The sequence below is a fragment of the Rattus norvegicus genome, chromosome 15 (genome assembly GCF_021556685.1).
Source record: "Rattus norvegicus strain SHRSP/BbbUtx chromosome 15, alternate assembly SHRSP_T2T, whole genome shotgun sequence".
Taxonomy (NCBI): Eukaryota; Metazoa; Chordata; class Mammalia; order Rodentia; family Muridae; genus Rattus; species Rattus norvegicus.
In genome coordinates, this window is record NC_141548.1 from 11,490,932 (window position 1) to 11,510,679 (window position 19,748).

Consider the following 19,748-nt stretch of genomic DNA (forward strand, 5'->3'; position numbering starts at 1 on the left):
ATTTTCAAAGTAAATGGATATGGTTTTAATGACCCACCTTTGCTTTCAAATCCAGGAGAAATGTAGAACAACGCAGGCTAGAACCAAAACGCTATTTATAACAGAATTCAACTGAAATCTTGATGGAAAATGTTGACTCGCCATATACATGAAACAGTATTTTTTAAAAAACATTAATGGCTTAGCAGATTAATACATAACTGCAATCACAGCATGTGTGAAGATGAGGCAGGAGGATTGCTGCAAGCCTGAGGTCAGCCTACTTACGGGTCAATGTCAGGTCAGTCAGAAGTAGACGGAAAGTGTCTCAGAAAAACCTTTAAAGTGTCTTTAAATTATGTCCTTTGTTAAATTGTTGTTGTTGTTGTTTGTGTGTGTGTGTGTGTGTGTGTGTGTGTGTTCCTTAACTGATTTCCCAACTTAGTTTTCCATATAAGGTCTCTCACTAAATCTGAAGCCACCACCAGTTGCTTAGACTGTCTTGCCATCAAGACCCAGAATCTCCCTCCCCCCGCCACTGCCCCTTACCCAGAAAGCACTGAGGTTACAGAGGCACTGCATGTCCCATACCTAGTTCTTGAATAGGATATTCAGTCTTTATGCTAACATCAAGAGAACTTCCAGTAGTTACCCTCCAGCTCAAATTGGTGTGACCTTTTCCACTATTTAATGGTTAACAGATGTTCACTTGGAAAAGAAAATGCATTTGGTAGTATCGAAAATGATTAAGTTCAAAAGTCTGTATCTGCTGAGCAGGGCCACCGGCTGTTCTTCAAATAGAAACGGCTTGGTGCCCGATCATGTCACCACTGAAAACATGAAGCTCATCCATCCGGCGGCCACCCTCTTTTCTAAGGTCTCTGATACGATAACTCTTATTTTTCACGCTAAGCTCAGAGAATTGCGCCTGAGGGGCTGGCTCCAGCCTGGTAGATGTCCTGGGACCTAGTGAGGATCTTCTCATAATGCTGACGCTTGGCAGGGGGCTACCTCCATTCAAGTCTTCAGGAAGGGGCTGGGAGGAGATTACAACTTATCTTTGAGGACCGTGAAGGTGACTTCTACCTGTTCTCCCTTCCTTCCCAAGCCTTTGCACACCATCTCCTCAAGGACAAAGGATGGCAGACTCAATGTCTTGTGGACTGCAGTGATATAACCTTTCTTTTTACAAACCCAGAAGACATTTCTAGACACCAAAGAGATGGAAACAAGGAAGGTGGCCAAGTCTTCAGGTCTCACCTGATAGAGCCTCTGTGCTCAACAGTGGTCTGGGAACTGGATGTGGAGGCAAGAAGAGCCTTTAATCCCAGAACTCAGGAGACTGTCAGATCTTCTTAAGTTTAAAGTCAGCCCAGTCTATACTCAAACTCCAGGCCAGCCAGATTTACATGAGGCTCTGCCTCAAAATAAATAAATAAATAAAGGAAGAAAGAAAGAAGGAAATAAATAAATAAATAAAGAAAGAAAGAAAGAAAGAAAGAAAGAAAGAAAGAACGAACGGACGGACCAGCTAGGGCAGAGACAACAGCCTCACCATGACCAACGGTTTTCCTGGAGAAGTTTCTGTTGTTTTGTTTTGTATTGTTTTGTGTCTCTCGTAAGAGCCCTAGCCAATGTCTGGCAACGTGTTTGATCATTGCGACATGAGAGCCGTTAGCACATAGTAGGTAAAAGGCAGGGACATTGGATAAGCTCTACAGTAAACAGGACAGGCTTCTTGGCTAAGGGCAGTCTCCGGTGCTGAGTTTTAAAAAGCCCTTCTGCAACCCAAGGGCTTTGTCCACCACATGCTTTACAACTAGGATGCCGGGTGCCTAAGTGAGTGCGTGTGAGAGGAGCCTGCTGAGGCCCGGCTTGAGGAAAGAGATCCTTTACCAATTAAATGTGAGTTGAATTGGAGAGACAAGGTCTGAATAGATATATGGTAGTCACAGAGGAAGTGAGTTTCAGAAATGCATCACTTCCTCCTATTTGCTGGGCTCGAGTCTCACACGTGCCATGTAAATTCTCTACCTCTAAACCACACCCACGCCCCTGTGTGTAATAACTTTCCAGGCTGACTGTGCACCCCATACTATTTCCCTGCCCCAGCCTCCCGAGACAATGGAATTCCTTGCTTCTGCCACTGGGTACAGCTCTATTTGTTGCAATCTATGTGATATTTAATTATTCTGTTTTTCAGGCTTATATTCATTTCAAATACACTTCTTGAGCACCTATTTTTGTGTCAGACAAAATTCGATAGTCTATTTATAGTCTGTATACTTATAACAATGGTTCCTTCCTCCAGAGAACTTGACGTCTCTTCACACAGGGAAAGACTGGTCCATTTTCACAGGCTCATATGACAGATGAATCAGGTGAATTGGAAATTGGTTGAAGGCTTGGTTTTCGCAGTCATTTAGGATTGGTGGTTCTTATCAAGGAAGAATGTACTTGTGAATATTTTCATAATTAAAAATTAATAAAGAAATATTAATTAGAGAAGACAGTAGTTATCCATGCCTTTAAAGGGTGAACAGAAAATTTATACTGCACATTTTCCTAATACATTACCATCAAATTAAAATGTACAGCACAGGTAAAGGCTTTCCATAAGGAGCCCAAGACTCCCACCTACATAGGTGGAATATATGAATAAGACTCTCATGTTAATGACAAGATAGATGAAATGGAAACGTTCTTAATAATCACACCTTAGTGGAACTCAGAAGATAAAATGCAAAATTTGAGTCACCCTATAGGCATGGTGGCAGGAGCAGGAGGCTGAGAGCTCATAGCTGAATTGCAAGAACAAAGCAGAGACAGAAGGCTGGAAGTGGTGAGGGAATTTCCCGAGCGCTACCCCCAGTGACACACGTCCTCCAGCGAGAACCTCACCTCCTAAACCTCCCCCGAGCACTGCTACCAGATGGGGACATTCTCTCTCAAACACATACACTGTCCATCTGTTCCAGTAGTACTCTGTTGTGTGATAAGGTACTCTAATGGAAAACAACTTGGGTAGGAAAGGGTTTATTTCACCCTATACTTCCGGGGTTATCGCTGATGGCATCCGGGCAGGACCTCAAGGCAGACCATAGGCAAAAACTGAATGCAAAAACCATGAGGACTGGTGCTTGCAGGCTTAGGGTCTGACTCTTATTTATATAGTTCCCTTATATTGTCCAGGATCACCTGCAGAAGAAATGGCTCTGCTGACAGTGAAGTCGGAGAATCATGACAGTTCCTCAGAGGCATGCCTACAGGTCACCTGGATAAAGATAATTGCTCCGTTGAGACATTTCTTTAAGGTGGCTCTGGGTTGTGTCAGTGTCTCAGTTACTCCTTTATTGTTGTGACAGTATATCATGACCAAGACAATTTATAAAAATAAATAAATAAAAGATTTAATTGAGCTTATAGTTTCAGAGGGTTAGAATATATAACAATGGAAGAAAGGCTCAGTGGCAGAAAAGCATCTGAGAGCTCCCATCTTGGTCTTCAAGTGGGAAGGAGAGAGGAAGGAACACAGGCGAGTGCATGGCGTTTGACATCTCTAAGCCCACCCCCAGGGATACATCTCCTTCAAGCTTCCACACCTCTTAATCTTTCCCAAAGAGCTCCAACAACTGGCTACCAAGTATTCAAACACATGAGCCAATGAATTTCATTCTAGTTTAAGCCACCACAGTTGGGTTGACAGGTAATGTTAACTAGGATAGCATCCATATTTCATTTTTTATGCATTTCAAAATGAATGCTCCTCTTTGAAGAAATTCTAACATGCTATCACAATGTGCTTAGTCCGTTGTGCTCATTTGTGCAAACCTGACAATAGGCTCCTATGTTGGAACATCAGTATCCAGGAAGTGGTACTGTTTTGGAAAGTCGTGGAATCTTTGGGAGACAGAGTGGCACTGGAGAAAGCTGGTCACCCTGGGTAAGGCACTGAGGCTTGATAGTCTAGTCCCACTTTCTAAGTCTGTTTCCTGATAGTAGATACCAGACCACCTCAGATTCCTACAATCATACCTTTCCTGCTGTGATAGGCTGCATCCCCTCTATTGCAAGCTAGAATAAACCCTTGCTCCCTTAAGTTACTTCCAGTCAGATATTTGACCACAACAATCAGAAAAATAACTTGTACAAAGTTTAGATGGTATCCTACCTAAGACTACCTGAATGGTAGATCTCTGTCCGTTGGTACAAACACAACACTGGCTTCCTTATGCAACACTCTCCAATAGGTCCATGACTGGAGGTCTGCACAGCTAGCCACCTTCCACCTAACTCTCTAATCAAGGAATCCAAGGGTAAGCCACCATTCATTCTCTCCACCCGTATGCAAACTGAAATCATATCAGATTCTGCAGCAAGTGTCACCATTTGGCAGTTATTAGAAAAGGCAGCTAATAGTTCTAGACCACATTCAACAGAGTTCTCTATGGGTTTGTCAATCTTGCTAGAAATTAGAGATATCAGATTTTCCAATGTGGACCCAAGACTCTGGTAGGATGCAGGCAGAAATCTTGATTCTTATTTATAATGGGTTTGGCCTAACGCTGCTTATATCATGTTAATTTGGGTCTCCAAAATTGTGTGAGAATCCGCACATAAAACACCGAGACACTCTTGCCCCTGGAATAAAGTTGCAGGAAGACAATGGCTGGGCAGGGCAGACAAAGGCAGCACTAATGGGATTTCTGGGCTAGGGACAGGGAGGAAGGAGAAGGAAGGAGATGTGCCATGCCTATCAAGCCGGGGAGAAGGAGAGGAAAGACTCCATGCCTGAGAAGGTGCAGGAGGGAGAGCAGAGAGCACGGCTGCCATGTTGGCGCTGGGGAAGAGTGGCCCAAAAAGGGCTGCCCAACTGGATGCCCAGCAAAGATGAAATATAGATTTTAGTAAGTAATAACTTGTGACTATTGGAGGGTGGTGGATTAACCCTATGGAGGTTAGGAAGTGGCCCAGCCATTGAGCTGCTTTGGGAATCCAGAAAATTGGGGCATGTAGCGAGGAATGTGCCCCTGCCCAATCTCAATCTGAGTATTTAATTGGGTACTGCTGCACTTGTTCAATTTGATTTCTGGTTAGGTTTACTGGTATTTGTTCAATGAATCCATGAATAAAGTCCTCAGATAGATGCTAATGTACTTTGAAAATTAAGACATATGAAGGGTCACACAAAATTCAGAACAATAACCCACTGTTGCTTATAGGTAAAGAGGATTTTAATCATCATCGTCTTAAGACATCGGTGCACAGAATGCTACGAACTTGGGATCGTAGCTTAATAACTTCATGGTAGATGATCAACAGCGGAGTTCACCATGATTGTGTGGCAAAATATCAGCTAGATTTCATAAATACCAGTGTTTATTTTCCTTTCTGGATATGAAACTGGGGACTTGGAAGTCAGAAGAACTTAGGACCCAGGAGTGGCTCCCAGGCTCTCAAATTTTAGTCTGTGGGTGAAGATAACCCAGCTGCTGCTTTGTTGCTGATGAGAGGAAAGAGGAAGTACCACCATGTCCAGAGAACCTTCTTCTGTAGCAACCATATCCATGAGGAGCAGGAAGTGACAGTCCATCACTGCAGGGAACTTAAGGCAAGATCTCAGAGCACCTACTCACCCTCACAGTAGGGAAAAGAGAGGATGGCGGGCGTGTTCTCACGTGGTTTACAATTCAGAACCCAAACCCAGAGACCATGCTGCCCACGGAGGGCAGGGCTCACTACACCAGTTAACTCTGTCACAAACATGATCCCTCACAGACACACACGCAGGATCAGGCTGACTTGATCCAGACCATCCTCACTGAGACTCTTTCCACGTGACTCAAGATTGCGTCAAGTTGGCAAGAAAAACCGTCACACTGTTTTCAATTTTTACTTTTGAATTTTCCACTCTGTCTTTATTCTTTTCTTTCTCTTCTCTATTTTACCTTAGGCTTGTTTACTTGGGTTAAAAAGTTACTTTTAATCATATATATATATATATATATATGTATATAATTTATTATTGCCTATGGTCACTCTACCCTAATGCACTCAATCAGATCTGATCTATCAAGTTAAGCAGTGTCTAGGTTATGTCAGGTCCTGTAGGCTTTTCAAATAAGTTAATTAACTAAACATACTATTTTTAATTTGGATTAATTAAATATGCTTAACTTCCCGTGCAAGTGATTTCTTTTTAGACTGAGGAGGATGTCATTCTCCTTTGAGAGGGTTTTTATTAACTTCTGCTAGTCACTCACATGGCTAGCTCTATAGGATGACTTTGTGTCAACCAAGGGACTCAACACCAGATTTCTGGAGGCTGCTTTTCTCTGAGTACATCCTTAGTTTAAAGGTACAGCTTTCTGTTCTCAGCGTGATCTTGGGGACTTTGAGCGATCAGTCTCACTCTGGGCAAGTACTGGTCTTAGTTATTGGTTATGTGACAGGAAGAAGCTCTTTTGAGACGTGCCACTCTCAGGGCCAATAACCAGGTTCCTGTCTGTACATGTTCAGCTTCTGAGTGCTTTCACCATTAGGAAGTGATAAATGGGGGGACAGAACTGTAGACCTGACTTAAGCATTAATACACATACATACATATATATCTATATATTCATATATAATAGATATTATGTGTAATATGTATGATGAATTTACATGGTATTCCATTAATGTTCATAAGATCGTGTTTTATGGACCACTTAAATGAAGAAATTTAGTAACAATATTTACTCAAAAGCACCAAGTTTGGGAAGAAAAATACTAAGTTACCAGGGTGGTTTGTAGTGTGACTCTGCATTGTGACTGTGCATGCAGTGTGACTATAAGGTGTGACTATAAGGTGTGACTGTGGGTGCAGTATGACTGTGCGTGGTATAATGAGATTATGCGGTGAGGCTGTGGGTGAGACTGTACGTGCAGTGTGATTGTGGTGTGACTATAGTTGTGACTGTGTGGTGTGACTGTGTGGTGTGACTGTGTGGTGTGACTGTGTGGTGTGACTGTGTGGTGTGACTGTGTGGTGTGACTGTGTGGTGTGACTGTGTGGTATGACTTTGTGGTATGATTATGTGGTGTGACTATGTGGTATGACTGTGTGGTGTGACTATGTGGTGTGACTGTGTGGTGTGACGATGTGGTGTGACTGTGTGGTGTGACTGTGTGGTGTGACTACGTGCTGTGACTATGTGCTGTGATTATGTGATATGACTGTTCTCTGTTTTGATAGTCACTGGGCTTTTGATTGTGAGAGTTTTTCCTTGTACAATCTGGAAAATCTATAGTTTTCTTTTATAACTTTTGTCTGAGGTATATTTTTCCATCTTCATGCAGTCTCATTGACTTTCATTTTTTCATCTCTTCCTTCTTTTAGGCTTTCTAGGCCTGACTTTTGAACTTTCTTAGTAAGAAAGAATATTGTGTGGATTTCTTAGAACATTAAAAAAACTATGTATTATAGTCCTATTCCAGACTTTGGCCCAAAGAGAATGAAACCCATGTCTTAAGAGGTATGTATATTCTATTGTTCATTGAGCAAGAAACAGAAACAATCTAAACATCGTAACTCTTGAGTGGATAAAGACAACACAGCAACATAAACAGTGGAATGCTATTCAGCCTCAAAAAGGAAAAGGAGTTTGGAAATAGACGTGGAATCCCAGCAAGTCAGATACAAGACAAATGTCATACCATCCCAACAAACCTTGCTTTTATAAAAGTTGAGAGTGGAATGCAGCTGCCAGAGGCCATGGGTCTTAGGAGGGAAAGGGAAACAGGAGAGGTTGGTCAGTGGGTGCTAAGCCACCAGCAGACAGAACCCAGACAGAACCCAGACGCTTACCACGTGTTGAGTGTAAGCACTGATGATGTACTGTACATTTGAAAGACTTGTGACAGTTTTCACATTCACGTGAACACATGGCCAATTACAGAGGGATAAAAGTTTTGGATGGAGTCTGACTGCATAGGATCAAAACATCTCACGCTGTGTCATTAATATGTATAATCTATTTTATTAAAAAAAGTGTTTTATTCCTTTCTCACATTGTTCTGCTTATCTTGACATTTTTCAATACATTCAATATAAGTTTATTCTGTATCCTATCTTCTATAATTCCAATGTTTGGAACCATGAAGGTCTTCTGATATCTGCTCACGGCTTGCTCTACTGTGGCAGACTCTTGACATAAGAATGCAAAGGAATTTCCCCTCTGTGTCCAAGAAGACTTGATGGAGTTACATATTCAGTTTTCAAGGGACAGTGCCAGTCAATTCAGTTGGATGCTTGAGGATCTGGTATTATGTGGTAAAAGCCTTTTTTAGCCTGAGGCATGCTAGCATGTAGGCAAGTGTCTCATCTGTCTTGTAACCACATGGTATTCAGGTGAAGTTACCCCTGGGACTCCACTGACACCTTCTCCTTCAGACACTGGGGAGGAATCTTGGGCTTTTATGGAATCTGAGCATGGGTCTGGGAGTGCCCCTTTTTGCTATAATCAAGGGCAATTTGAAATGCATTCATAAGTTTGGTTATTATTCGCAGGGTTCTCGCCATCTATTGTCATGGCGTGAATGTGCCTCCTGATTCATGTGGTGAATCTTAAGGTGAAAGTATTCAGAAACACAACCTCCAGGAATAGACCACAGTAAGAGAACAGGACCCAGGGGTGGAATCCATCGTTGGAAAATGGGTAGACGGAGTCCCTATCCTTCTCCACACAAGGCACAGTGCTGTCTCCCCCCACACAACACAGGGTGCCTCTTGAGTAGAGAAAGAGGCTTCATCAGATACTGGGCTCACCGACACTGATTTGAATAGCCCTGTCTTTGGAATGTTAAGAAATCAATGCATTTCTGCTGTGTCTGAATTACCTACCCAGTGGTGTGTTTTATTACACCAGCAAAGTCACTAAAAAACAGTCATGATTGTCGCATTCAACTTATTTTCTTATTTTCCCAAAATCTGATGGAAAAACTAAGATTAAGAAACAAGAGTTTGAGGTAATTTTAAAAAGGTGATCAATTGAATCAAATAAGCTTAGTCTGATCTCACAGAGTCAGTTTTCTAAAAAATATTTTTGAAATAAATCATAGCCAAGATATCCTTTCATTAAGAGAACAAGATAAATCTCAAATAAAAGTATGAATAGGGTCTTGGATTATTTTATAACCCAACTGATCAACAGGGATGACACACTGAAGCACCGGGGAAAGATTTATGCTTCGTGGTACGTGAACGGGTGAAATTAACACCGGAGAGGAGAATGTTAAGCTCATATACATTACTGTAATGAGGCCTGAGGTGACAAGCTACTTTGCGAACTCCATCGACTCCCTCAGTGTTCAAGATTGGTCACCTCGCAGCAAAATGCATCAATGCCTGAAGCTGCCCAGTTCAGAAAGAAGATGCAATGACGTTGTCAGGAAGCTGGGCTCCAGTGTTCAAAGCGGGAAAATTGCCACTTTGTTTTACAGTGCTAGGGATTGGTTCCAGGGCCCTGCTCACTGGCTTGCCCGTAACCTCAGTTAAGTTGCCTTAAATATCCATAGAGCAACTGCTTCTCATCAGACATGCTAAGGGAGGACCTTATTCCAGAGAACTGACGTGATAAACCTCTGTGTAAAAGAAGGGTGGGAGTCTTCCTGACTGAAAGCGAGGAAAACACTACTAAAGTGTGTGCTCGGCAGACATTTACAAAGCTTGCCACTTACGTATGGATTATGGTGTTTGAGGGGCCTCATGGTGGCTTCCTTAGTCTAAAACAAGATGTCAGTGCTTAATGTTCGGCTTGAAATTTCTACATTTTTTTTCCAACTTCTGTGACAGAAAACCAAAGGTGGAATGGTTTATAGATAACCTGTCTGGATCTTATGAAGTCCGGTATTCTAGAGCCAGTGGCCTAAGGAGAATCTTTCCCTGCTATCTCACACTGCTAGGATCTCATGCCAGGAGAGCAGGGAACAAGGGTCTCCCTCTCTTATAGCACCATTGCATCCACCATGAAGCATCATATAGCTTTGTTTAATCCACCTCCCCCAGAAGCCTTTACCTCTCAACAGAAACTATATATGAGCCTGGGTATTTGGGTTTCCAGATGTGAACTTTTGGGACCGCATTAACCTTAAAGCAGTCTTGCATTGTGTTCAGTAGCCTCGGTCCACATCTTCTCTGCATTGGAAACATACCCCTCCATATCACGCTTGACTAGCCTGCCAGAAATCTGAGGGCGAGACTTCAGGCTGGTGGCTGAAGATGGGTCTTTCAGGCTTCGGCTCAGGCCTCTGGCTATCACTACCAGAGCCCATGGTTGTTACAAGCTTGCTGAATTCACAATGGACCCCACATCTCCCAAGCTCCTCCCCCCACCCCGGGTTCCTTCCCCTTCATGTTCTTCCCTTTAAACCCTCTCTTCTTTCCACCATTCAGTCTGGGACCCCAGCCCAGGAAGTGCTGCATCCCACATTCAGGGTGTTCTCCCCTTAGTTAAAACTGTCTGAGAATTTCCACAGACACGCTCAAAGCTTTATCTCTTACAGGATTCCAAAAGTTGACAGTGAAAGTTAAGGGTCACAGTGGCCTTACTGAACAGGTGCGGATTTGGACAGACTATGTGCGCAGGTCAGTTCAGCGAAGGATTCAGGCATGGCCAGTGTTCTCTGGAGATTGGCGACATCCATCGCTCTTCTTGGGCACCCTCATTCTTGTCTCCAAATGGGGTTGATAAGGCAAAGCTCATCACTCCTTCCGGCGGGGGTGGGGTATGGGAGAAGGAAAGGCAAAACGCTTTCTCCTCAGAAGGCTTTGGGCTTCTTATTTGCAAGGAGATGGCTCCTCTCAGCAAAGCCTTCCTCTCATGCTTTGTCTCCTCGGAACCATTACATTAGTTTAATCTCCCAAAGCTCAGAGATGCTTCCCTCCACAGTGGTCAAGGCAGCTCCATCTACTCTCGGGGCAGGGCGCTGGTACAGGAGCCGTGAGTGGTTTTTATTACAAGAGATGCAGGAATATTTTAAAAGTGAACTAGAGATTAGTTTTTTTTCTCGAAATGAATTGAGATTATACTTGCTGATTTTGTATTGAAAATACACACTTTTCTTGTTAATAAGAACAAATAGGTAAGAGTATATTTTATCAAGCCTATAGCAAGATAAATTCAGACATTGTCCAGCCACTAGCCTCAGTCTTTTGAGAAGTCCTCAAAGCTAAGCAAAGCAGAACTAAAGCTAAAGTGGCCACCAGTATCCACATTAAAAAAAATTGAATAAATTCCTGACAATTTTTGTTACTTTCTATTTTTTTCCTCATAAAATAAGGCACAGCTTTAAAACTAAGACCATACCCTACCACAGTGCTGACACAAAAGAGTGTTTGTAAGGTTATGTTTGTGGGAGAATGCACCAGGGTTCTCTAGCCGTGGCTTCACAGTTTAGAAAATGATTGTTCAGTATAAATCTGGGAAGAATCTGAGATTTCACCCTAATCACCAACAAGAGCATCTTTTACAGGAGCCTAGACATAGCCTGACAGCCGGCAAGGTGTCACCCTCCTAGGCCCTGACACCCCTAGAAGAGGGGGAAGTGCCAGGAGTTAATGATAGAAGAACTCAAAAAGACTGGGGACCCCAATATTCTATGGGATTGTTAGTGGATCTCCTTGCCTCATCTAGGGGATAAGTGGGAGAGAGGAAGGGAGGGAGGGAGGGAGGGAGAGAGGGAGGGAGGGAGGGAGGGGAGAGCAAACTAGGAGGATAGGAGAGCCCTGCTGTTTGCATATTTCTAAATCTCTCTCTAGCTCCCAAGGCTGCACATGGAACATCCCTGCTGTCATTGGTTCCTAAGCTCTGGGCCACTGGGGCAGTGAGAAATAGCTAGAGAATTATTTAGCAACACTGGCCTGACATTCTAGAAACTCAGGCTCAGTAGGAGTTGCTATAGAGTGACAGGATTTATATTAAATTATAAAAAAATGAACAATACAGTGTAGGGAATATCAACTTACAACAGAGCAGTAGCTTCAGCCAATGGGAAACTCCCCTCCATTTCTCTGCCAGCCTGCTTTACAGTTGACAGTGATGACACAACGTAAAGAGAGAAGGGAGAGAAGAGACATTGTGAGTTCACACTAATACTTTGCAAAGGATTTTATCACTACAACTCATTACTTTTCATAGTGCAGGCTGCTGTGATAAGCTAGTGTCAGAAGGCTTTTTTTTTTTTTTTGCTTAAATAATAAATTATATCCCTTAGAGATGGGGGCAGAGACCCACAAGATCCAGATGCCTTCCGGTCTCTGTCTTCTTCTTTTCAGGAAAGAACTAATCTTGTCATGGTGGCTCCATCCTCAGGATTCGATGTAAATCTAGTTACTCAGGATACAACGTAAATCTAATTACTCCCAGAGACAAAAGCGTTAACATGTGAACTTTGTGGAACACCCATGTTAGGCCCACAACACCCCTCTGTGGATGATGACTACATATTTTGATATATAATTTTTACTAGGAATAATAGAGTATAATAAGTTGCATTTCAGTCTTTGGGTTTCTGCCAAAAAATGTTGTTGGTTATTGATGCCACTCTAGTGGCAGGCAAGGCTGGTGTGAATCCCCTCTGTAAACGTTGTACACTTGGTAAACTTTACAAACCTTCAAGACATGAAAGTGGCCAGGCCCCTGCCTAAGGAGCTCCTTCAGCCAGGCTCTCCCCACAGACTTCTGTAACAGACCGAAGAGCTTTTCCAGCCTCTGTGACTGTCACAAAGGTTATCACCAATAGCCTCAACAGGACACTCCCAGATTACGCTAATTTAGGTGAGAAGACTGAACAAAAGCCACCAACCCTTGAATATAAAATCCCACCAATCCCTGAACTTTCCACATAAACCCACCAATCCATGAAGAGGAAAACCCACCAATCCCGGAAGAGGAAAACCCACCAATCCCGGAAGAGGAAAACCCACCAATCCCGGAAGAGGAAAACCCACCAATCCCGGAAGAGGAAAACCCACCAATCCCGGAAGAGGAAAACCCACCAATCCCAGAAGAGGAAAACCCACCAATCCCGGAAGAGGAAAACCCACCAACCTAGAAAGCTCTCCACTCCTCCCATAAGAAACCCTATATAATGACTGTGTCTCCTCGGTTCCCTGCTGTGTGCTCCTTCTAGGGAAAGGAGGATCCATCCTGGATGCTCCCTGGATCTGTCCCTCCACAACGTTCTTCCTCCAATAAATTTCTTATATGAGATTTAATGCCTGATGTGACTCTCTCTCATCAGAAGGAGCTAAGAAGCAATGAAGAGAAGCAGGGAAGCAGTGACGAGAAGGAGTGGCACTGAGGCTCCTGAGATCTTCAGCTCAGCTAGGGAGACTCGCCCTTGGAAGCTGCAATACCTCTGCTGAGGAGAATTTCTCTCATAGCTGTGCTATTCCTGGGCTTCTGAGTCCCAGGACACCATTAAAGCAGGAAGGTCAATAATTGTCATCGGCCTTCCTGATTTAATAACTACGAGTCAGAATGAAGTCATTTGAATTACGTAATAATTTTGGAGTGAGGCTAAGTATCTGATCATCAATAAGGAAGTATTCCTACAGAAAACACTCATGGAAGTGGGAACAAGGATCTAGACTGCCACCATGGTCTATCTCAGCCTGGCCCAGATAGGATGCCTTGAGACTGGAATGGGACCAGCTGCCCAGAAGGCAGTTGGTGTTCCTATTTGGGTTGGCCATGGTTCATGAGCTTTCCCTGGGAGATGAACTTCCACATGCACCCAGTGCTGCTTATTTGTGGGCAAGCTGCTCCAGTTGGCCAAGGACAGTTCTCAGAAAGTAGCTCATGAGGAAGTCAGAAGAAGTAAATCCCAAAGACGCTGAATGAGAGTACAAAAGGACTTCAGGAAACCTGGCAGAACACCAGGATTGCCCCCTTGTCTAGAGAGGTGGAAAGACCAGTCGGGCTAACCAAAGTTTAGTGGTGCATACAAAACACTCAAGTGACATAAGCTCAAATCCGGGGTTTAAGAAGAGGAGTGCCTGCAGCCAAGGACAAGCTCTACTTTATAAAACTCATGTAAAATTTACAGTAACAGTGCGAGAGCATCCCCAGCCGTCGAGGTGATGCGCAAACCAATGGAAATGCTTCCAGTGCAAAAACACAGCCCAGAGTAGGATGGAGCTGAAGAAATAAATGTGTGAAGCACCCTTCGGTCAGTAAGGAGCTGAGCTACTGGGTTTTAGTTGATTAATTTTTGACATACAGCTTCACTAGCCCTGTCTGGACTAGACTTCTCCATGTAGACAATGCTGGTTTAATAACTCACAGAGATCTGTCTGCCTCTGCTTTGCTGGGATTAAAAGTGTGGGCTGGTTGTTGTTATTTTTGTTGTTCTTGTTTTTGTTCTTGTTCTTGTCAGTGGAGGAGTATTGAAAAGATCTATGTAGGCAACTCTTCTGCTGAATTCTTAGTCCCTCGGCTTATTTACTAAAAGGAAGACAACATATTAGTTTTTCTGGAAGTGTTATTGGTCAGATGCCCTTGGTAAAAGCAAACAGATGAATCAAGGAATTAGTCTCATTAGCTGATAATAAAATCCTGCCCTCTCTCTGAAATATTTGTTTGGCTGCTCTGGTTGGTTTCACTAATGGCAAGACTGGCTGAGAAAGTGTGCAAGAACCATAGTGCGCTGATCTCATCTGATAATTGCCTCTAGAGTTCCTTGGGGGAAGCACATATCTGAAAATGGAATTTTTATAACATTCTCAAAATAACTCTTGAATAACTTAGGAAATGGGTTTGTCAATGAGTCCTTTGTCCAGTGTACATTTTGCAGAACGAGTCAGTACAGACGTGCTGAAAACATTCCCGTCTTTGAGAATCAGCAATATCTCTTTAGAAACAAGACACACAGGAGACGGTGTCCCAGAATAGAAGTCAAGTGGATAGGAGCAAGCTCTTGTTGCTAATAGCAGGTAGAAAGTGCTGAAACGAGGCATTTTATTTACCTAGCCATAGAAGTCGTACCTATCATATATTTTCTTCTAACTTAGATTTCCTTTCAGGGTAGCAAGAAGCTCTAACAAAACCCAGCTTTCTTTCTGTTTTTAAACCTCCCTTGTCCATAGGTCCGTGCTCCTGCTGGCCAGCTCTTGTCTGAACAGATGCAGTCTCTTGACAGACCTTGTGAGACCTACCCAGGGTCTCCTAGACAGAACAGCACAGTGCTGCAGCCAACAGTGATTGGTGCCCATCCCCAGTCTGGGAAGGGTAGAACTGCCCCAGGTATGAGAGGCTAGAAGTCCTTCAGAGTAAATGGTCTAGGGCAGAAAGATGGGGCCAGAAAGAATAAAGAATTGTTTGTGGCAGTCCTGGTTCATGTCAAGGGTTTTAGCCTCTGACTTGTGAGAGGCTCTGCTAGGCGGCAGACTAGTAGCTTATCCTATAATCACAGATGACCAGCTCTGCAGGAAATTTGTTACGTAGCCATTTTATTTCCTACATACCAAATACTCAGACTTTTACATTTTAGATATGTGATCACTTTGGTATAAGCACTAAAATACCTCTAATGTTAGCAAGAGCAAGTTATCTTAACTTTGCATAAAGCGGTCCTGTTTACACTCTCATGACTGTTTAGCTGAACTGAAAGTCCTTTGTATGGTCAGGAGGTCAGCATTTGCTCGCAGCTAGCTTTTGGTTTCAGTTCTCTTATTTCTCAGGTTACAATATTCCCCACCCCCACTTATCTTCTCTTCTAAACATAACCTCTCTTCATCTGGACCGCCTTGAGTGGCTGCCATGTGTGCCACTCACTGCCTGCCTGCCCTTCCTTTGTTGCCCTGTGCCCACTCTGGCTTGCCCCACAGACTTCCCAAGCCCTTTTGTGCACACATGGAAACCTCAGCCAGTCTCACATCACTTGGGGCACAGTCTCAGAAATTCCGTATTATGAATTAGGAACTTTTTGTAAATCGCAGGAGCTGTATATTCCTTGGATGATGCCCCAAGATCATCTTGACCCTCTGGCTCACTCATGTCTATTATGTCCTCTTATTTGGGGTATCTTTTCATGTGTGTTACCTGTGTCTGTAACCAAGCCTTCATTTATGAAATTTAACATAGCTGGTGTTGGTCACGGTCACTCTCAGGGCATACTGGATTTCCCCAAGGTTGGGACTAGAGTTTATTCCTCTTACTCATGACTGCTGCTGGCTTTGGCATCCCGGTGATACACTCAGATATTTTCTATATGCAAATTTCCATTAACCCCAAACAACTGTTTTCTGAACTTCTACACACACACACACACACACACACACGTTTTGTAATCTTTTAAGTATTTTTTGAATGAATCAAGGAACTTGTACATTATTTTAACTGTTCCCTTGTGGGAAGCCACAGGTTATTTAAGGCATGTCCCATATTCCCCACATTCCATGAACTAAAGGCAGTATACATTTTTATTTTAATATTGCCTTTTTTTTAAAAAAAAAAGAAAAGAAGATTCCAGAATGTCTTGTCCAAGCATTCTCTTGAGCCTCAGTTGTGACAGGATGTGGTGTCTGCAAATGGTCCCTTTCTGTCATGGACATAAACAATGTTTTAGAAGGTTTAGCTCCATCTTTCATAGTGCCAAGTTTATTCCGGCACCATCCACTCACTTCCTGTATGCCCACACCCTTAGAGATATCCTGTCTTTCGAATGCGTAACTGGCCTCCAGCAAGAGAAGAAATAGGGTGTCACAGAAAACACCAGCCTGGACACATGCTCTTCTTCCAGTGCAGAAAATGTACACGTCATAAATGGTGAGGCACTACATTCGAAGCTCTTTTGTAACCCGTGGCGCTGCAGCCTGGGAGTGTCCATGCTGCTTTGTACATTGTGTCTTACTCAGAAGGAGGGCCTTTGTGGGATGTAGCGGCTTTTGCTTTTTCTTAGTTATTTTTTTTTTTTTGTGACATATGTATTGGCTCAGGAACCAAGACAGGAGGGTATGAGAAATGTCACCTCCATTCATTATGTTTCCTATGAATCAGACGAAGGGAAACGTGATTTTCTTTCCTGTGACTGGTGGGCCTTGATGCTGTTTTAGTCATAGCAGTTTGTATGGAATGTGTCTATAAAGGAAGGCTGTCTTTGAGTGGTTTTCTGTCCCAGGGTGTTCTGCTGCTCAGGCAGATGGTTTACCATGATGCACTTGGTACTAGTTCTCAAGGACTAATAGGGTGCATTTGCTCGATAGAACCTGAGGTCTCCCTTGTGACGTTCAGAACCTTTAGAGGTGGAAGACAGACCATTTTCCAACTTGAAGAACCTTGATCAGCTGAGGTCAGAACACTTTGCAATGGAGACCAGCAGACAGACACCATAAATACAAAGCGATGTCTAGCTAGGAATCTGAGCCCAGCCCCACGGTTTCTGCTTGTTCTCCTGCTAGGCTGTGCACTGATTTGCTTCTATTAACTTTGATCATCTTTCAGTTTCCTCCATGCTGTTGTATCATGTCATATGCGTTAGGAACTCAACTTTTTGGGAATGATTGTGACTGTCTGGCTGGGTCTAGAGAGACAGGAACCACACTAGCATAGTAAAGTCAGGGTAATATCCTGGCCTACCTCTGGATGCAAAAATAATTAGACTTTCAGTTTCCTCTCTTTGGCAGGACCGAATATTTAGAACACAGACTGAGTATCCCTTATCTGAAATGCTTGAAGCCAGACGCGTTTCGGGTTTCAGACACTTTCATGAAGTTGAAATACTTGTAGGGACTTTACTAGATGAATGCCCTAATTCAGAAATCTAAAGTGTGGGCTCTTTTAAATTCTAAGAACTGTTTTTATGTCCTTCAGTATTCCAAAGCTTCGGATTTCAAAGCATTTTATATTTTCAGATTAAGCCCTCTCAGCCTGAGGTACGGACAGGTTTGTGGAGAGTTTGGCAGCGAAGGAGGGCTGTTAGGTTCAACTCCCCTCTATGCTTGCTGTCTGGCCTCCAAGTCTTCAGGATCCCCTCCTTCCGTGAGTTCCACTGGGCGAAGGCTAGTTCTTACTTACATTTTCGAAGACTAGAGGTTTATCTGACACATTGGCAGCTGAGAGAGCACCTGGCTTACATTCAGTGTCGCACACTTGGCCTGGATTTTAGCTGTGTTTATGGTAGCGGTGACCTTACTGTGAAACCGAGCATTGTCTAGTCGCTGAAAGCCCCCATAGAACTGGAGTGTCGTGTGTCTAAAAGCGCCGCTGAATTGGACCTGCGTTACTTACTGTCTTCTTTCTGTTTCCTGCTGCCTTTAGAGTTCGAGTCCCAGTGTCCGAGGCTTCAGGGTAATTCTGGAAGATCCCTGTGTCCTTAATAAGTTGTTCATTTTCCAACTGCCATCCAGATTCACTTTTCTGTTCCTTGAGCTAAGCTTAAGGTCTGCACTGAGATGGGCTCAAGGAACGTGTTAAGCCGCCTCCCTCTCCAAAGGGACCCCTGAATCCTCCTTACCCAGAAGGCCGTGCGCTTGGCGGTGCAAAAGCCTTGTCTCCATCCAGATGTTTATCCTTAGCAGTCAAGGAGTGAGAGAGATTAGTCCTGCGGTTGCCCTGACTATGTGATTCATGGAGACCGTCTCGGTTTCCTGAGTCAGAAAACCTCAGGTGGGCTGCGCAGCCTCAGGGAACTTTTGCGGTCTTTTTATCCTGATGTTGCAACAGGAATGGGAGCCACAGATCCTCCTTTCTAGTCTCAAAATGCCACAAAGGCATTAACATAAATGCTTTGAAAAACAAATGAGCAAACCAGAGAGGGAGGGCCTAGGAGGAAGTGGGATCCAAAAATATGTGGCCGCCCTTCCATCACGCTGCAGAATATGGGGAACCCGATGGGGTACTGCACGACTCCTCCATGCCTTCCCCTGGAAACCAACTTAAACGGAGAGAAAGGCAAGATTCTAAATCAGCAAAATCACAGATGAGTCCTTTTCAGACCTCACGGAATCATCAGCTAATGACATGGTCTGGCAAAAAAGGGCACTAGGAATCAACTAGCTGTTTACGGAAAAACTTAGCTAAAGCACTTTTTTTTTCTTTTTAATATGAAAAATATGTGGCAATCCCAATTACTCACGAATGCTGGAGAATCACTCAAGGCACATCCAAGAGAGCCAGATAGACTCTATCTATCTAGTGGGAGAAGAAGACAGGGCATGTTTGTGACCCATGGACAGACCTGCCGGGGATTGAGAATCGAATACTGACGATATGGATAAAGCAGCCTCCGAAAACTAAGGATGCTGTAGGCAACTGGACCAGAGGAAACCGGTCTGGGGCTGCGGATACTCCATCGGCAACCCGGTGAAGGAAAAGAGCCAGGGCACAGGAGGTCTGTGAAGGAACACAGCATTCCAGTTAATGCTCACTGCAGGTGACAGCTTGCCACAGCTTGTTACCTTAAGGACCAGGGCTTTTTGGTGAGTGAGCAAAGGTTGCAAGTAAGCCACACCCAGGCTCAGGTCCGCCTCTGTTGCTGTTTCCACTTGGTTGGATGGCCACCACTAAGTGCTAGGCAGTCAGCTGCCTCAGAGTTTTTCCTCACGGCTCTGCAGGCTAAAGTGCAAGAACCGGGTGAAGGTATGGCCAGGCTGGTTCGTCTGCAGACCTCAGACGAGTGACAGCCACCCTTCGATGAGTTGTAGCCGCCTTCTCTCTGTTCTTCACACGGTCTTTCCTTAGAAACCATCAGTGTCGAGTCTGTCTTCTCTTAGGGATGCCGCTCCTATA

General features: G+C 43.8%; 1 long non-coding RNA gene across 6 annotated transcripts in view; it reads right to left on the reverse strand.

Annotated features, from left to right (window-relative positions):
• LOC108352884 (uncharacterized) overlaps window positions 1-12,819 on the reverse strand; it is an 82,046-nt gene extending 69,227 nt beyond the window's left edge. For 3 of the 6 annotated variants that reach the window (XR_015638653.1, XR_015638655.1, XR_015638654.1), the window contains exons 1-2: window positions 12,630-12,819; window positions 11,984-12,036 (exon numbers count right to left, since the gene is read on the reverse strand). This is a non-coding gene — a long non-coding RNA (uncharacterized LOC108352884). Of the gene's footprint in view, window positions 1-2,999; window positions 3,254-10,499; window positions 10,727-11,983; window positions 12,040-12,629 lie in introns of those variants that run through there. The other 3 variants (XR_015638657.1, XR_015638658.1, XR_015638656.1) reach the window with 3 other exon arrangements.
• Window positions 12,820-19,748: the final 6,929 nt, after the last annotated feature.